The 3,849-nt window shown below is 43.9% G+C and overlaps 1 protein-coding gene across 4 annotated transcripts in view; it reads right to left on the bottom strand.

Annotated features, from left to right (window-relative positions):
- Positions 1 to 3,849, bottom strand: part of LOC116057126 (deoxyribonuclease-2-beta-like) — a 240,191-nt gene that overhangs the window by 42,527 nt on the left and 193,815 nt on the right. The gene's annotated exons all lie outside the window — the stretch shown is intronic.

The raw sequence follows: 3,849 nt of genomic DNA, 5'->3' as shown, positions 1-3,849 counted from the left end.
TGAACAGAATCACTGAGAGCAGACAGCTGTGTAGAAAACAAGTTCTACACTGATGATCACATGTTTCATTATAGTTCTATTAAGTGTGATGTTAAGAACTTTTAAATGTCAAATGTTTAATTCCTGGAAACAGTGCCTCTATGGTGTAATGACTGTTTCTGTTTGTTCTTGTAGTTTCATGTTTAATCACCAAAAGTTACTTCACTGAACAGATTAGAGAACAGATTGGGACAACAGCTCTGGTTTTAAATGCAGTGATGACACCCCCTGCTGTTTAATGTTGAGTACAGATCTGACACAAGTCAGATTGTGTTGTACACAAATACATGTGTTGTTCTTTAGTTTCTTCGTGTGAATTAGGGCTGCACGATATGAGGAAAATATCTAATTGTGATTATTACATCTGGGTTAGTGCGCGGAAGGAAGGATGAGGAGGAGGGAGGGTCAAGCTAGCTTCGTTTTGTTTGAAAATACTTTGAACATCAACAAGAAGTGACCTCACACAACATCACTTAGAGCACCTTTAATTGTGCAGCCCTAGTGTGAATTAGATGTTTTTAATGTTTTTCTAATGTGCTGTTCAGTTAATACAGGGCTGTGATTTATTCTGATGTGTATTAATGTTTGGGATGACTAGTTAAAATGTTTCAGAAGACACAGGAAACATGTTGATCCATTCATGTTAGACTGATTATTTTTCATTCTGAGTGATTCAATATATTTTGTTGTTGCTCATGAAATCATATCCTGACTAATGCAGTTTTCTGTGGATCATTAATAAAATGTCTGCTTGATGAAACCAGTTTGTTCGGTGTCCTCATTAGCAGCTTTATGAGTCTGTTGAACTTTCTGCTGAATTATCTTAGTTATAAATAAAGTTAACATCTTGGATTTAAAAAAGTTGACTGGATTATATGATTTTACAGATTCACAGCAGTTTTATTTACAGTTTCCAGCACAGTAACTGAAGTTTATTGATCCGCAGATTATGATTATTGTGTGATGAATGCTGTTTGGAGTTTTTAAGGCGCTGACACACCAACCCGATAATCGGCCGTCTGACAGTCTGGCGAGGTCGGTGACTCGAGTCCGTTCGGTGTGTTCCGTGCCGTCATCAGTCGGAGGAGCCATCGGCCTTAATTTGGGCCGATTTGACATGTTGAATCAGAAGGCGGGCAGTCAGACTCAGTGACCAATCTGATTGGTGGAGAGCTAACCCGGAAATGACAAGCGGGATGAGTGACGAACGCCTCTCAAAATCTGACAAATCTTCTAAACTGACCTTTGTTGATCTGAAATGAAGACAGATTCAGCAACTGCACGGCCTATTTTTCACTTAAAATGTTTTCAGAAACACGTTTCGTGAACTATCTTTGTAAAATACGAGATCGTATTCCGAACGAGCTGCCATTGTGGTCGGGGAGAATCCAGACCCACGTGACGTGTTCGTCCAATCAGCTGCCGGTTTTCATTTTTTGGGCGACAATACAGATTAGCGCCGTCTGCTGTTACGCACGCGCAGAATGTACGCTCAAGTCGGTGTCAAGGGTGTGATGAACAGTGGCAATAACAGTGATAATTAACATAATGGAACAATGACTATGGAGAGTAGTTGTAGTAGTTCATGGCATAGCAGGGCACTGCAAGTGTTACAGGATGTAGCATGGCACAGCAGGGCATAGCAGGACGTAGCAGGATGCAGCAGGGCACAGCAGGTCACCGCATAGCCGGGAGTGCAGCAGGACCACGGCGACAGCTGCAATCATGATTTTGGTGCCACCCTAATCCAAGGCAACATGCTGGGCAAAAAAAAACATAAGGACTCCAGGGAGTAAACTCCCCAGAGCTAGGTTAGTAACAAGCATTTCTGACACAATTCCTCACTCACTAACTATAAGCTTTTAGCCTGGTTGACACCAGACCCTTCTCAGTTGTAACTGAGAGTGGGTCTGGGAAAGGTTCATTGACAGTTCATTTCCAAAGGGGCGTCACCAACGGACGCCGCTCAAATGCCTCTGGGCGCATTGGATAGTCCTTCAACCAATCAGACCAACGATCCAGGTGACGTAGCAGCGACAGCGGCATCAACGGGTTGCTGCGCTTCGGTGGCCGTCATGTTGAATGTAGCCGTCGCCGCGCTATCGTCGTCGCATAAAGTACGCCTCAACGGTTGTGATTGGTGTAAAGCCCGCCTCAGCGGTTGTGATTGGTGCCTCAATTTTGGGGACATTGGAAATGGGTTTGAATGGGCTCTTTGCCAGACTGACTTGCAGAGCAAATCTCAAATTTGCCGGAAGTTCGTCAGGGTTTACCCAGGCTAATAAGCTTTATCAAAGAGGAGAGTTTTAAGTTTACTCTTAAATGTGGTGACAGTGTCTGCCCCCCGAACCCAGACTGGGAGCTGGTTCCACAGGAGAGGAGCCTGATAGCTGAAGGCTCTGCCTCCCATTCTACTTTTAGAGACTCTAGGAACCACAAGTAACTCTGCATTCTGGGAGCGCAGTGCTCTAGTGGGACAATACGGTACTAAGAGCTCTTCAAGATATGATGGTGCTAGAACATTTAGAGTTTTGCAGGTCAGGAGTAGGATTTTAAATTCAATCCTGGATTTTACAGGAAGCCAATGCAGAGAAGCTAGTACAGGAGAAATATGATCTCTTTTCTTAGTTCTTGTCAGAACACGTGCTGCAGCATTCTGGATCAGCTGGAGAGTCCTAAGGGTTTTATTTGAGCATCCTGATAATAAGGAATTACAGTAGTCCAGCCTGGAAGTAACAAATGCATGGACTAGTTTTTCAGCATCGTAAGTGTATGTATGATGAATAGTATGAAGAGCAGTAGAATATGGCTATGCATAAGTGTAGTTACAGTATGTACTATTTATTTGTAAATAAATAGTACACCATACCCCCACATCATCACATACCCTTCACCGTACCCCACATCATCACATACCCTTCACCATACCCCCACATCATCACATACCCTTCACCATACCCCCACATCATCACATACCCTTCACCATACCCCCACATCATCACATACCCTTCACCGTACCCCACATCATCACATACCCTTCACCATACCCCCACATCATCACATACCCTTCACCATACCCCACATCATCACATACCCTTCACCATACCCCACATCATCACATACCCTTCACCATACCCCCACATCATCACATACCCTTCACCATACCCCCACATCATCACATACCCTTCACCGTACCCCCACATCATCACATACCCTTCACCATACCCCCACATCATCACATACCCTTCACCGTACCCCCCCATCATCACATACCCTTCACCATACCCCCCCACATCATCACATACCCTTCACCATACCCCCACATCATCACATACCCTTCACCATACCCCACATCATCACATACCCTTCACCATACCCCCACATCATCACATACCCTTCACCATACCTAGAGATTGGCATGGGGTACTTTCCATAAAATCATCTCTCAATGCAAATCAAACCAGCTATTAGGCTAACTGACATAAAACCATGTTAATCTCTAGGTATGATGAAGGGTGTTTGTGTGTGTGTGTGTGTGTGTGTGTGTGTGTGTGTGTGTGTGTGTGTGTGTGTGTGTGTGTGTGTGTGTGTGTGTGTGTGTGTGTGCCAATCTCTAGGTATGGTGAAGGGTATATGATGATGTGGGAACTTTATCAGGATGCATAGTATCCTGGATCCATGAAATAACTGGCCTTTCAAAATAAAAGTCTGCCTGCCTCTATGGGAATTTAACATAGGGGTGTACTGACTTATGACCCCTGTATTTTCCTCATTTTTGTATTAAGGCATTAAGATCAATTTCCAAAAGAT

Source organism: Sander lucioperca, chromosome 14 (assembly GCF_008315115.2).
Source record: "Sander lucioperca isolate FBNREF2018 chromosome 14, SLUC_FBN_1.2, whole genome shotgun sequence".
NCBI classification, from domain to species: Eukaryota; Metazoa; Chordata; class Actinopteri; order Perciformes; family Percidae; genus Sander; species Sander lucioperca.
The sequence above is the reverse complement of the archived record's forward strand: the minus strand, read 5'-3'. Positions and strand labels throughout refer to the sequence as shown.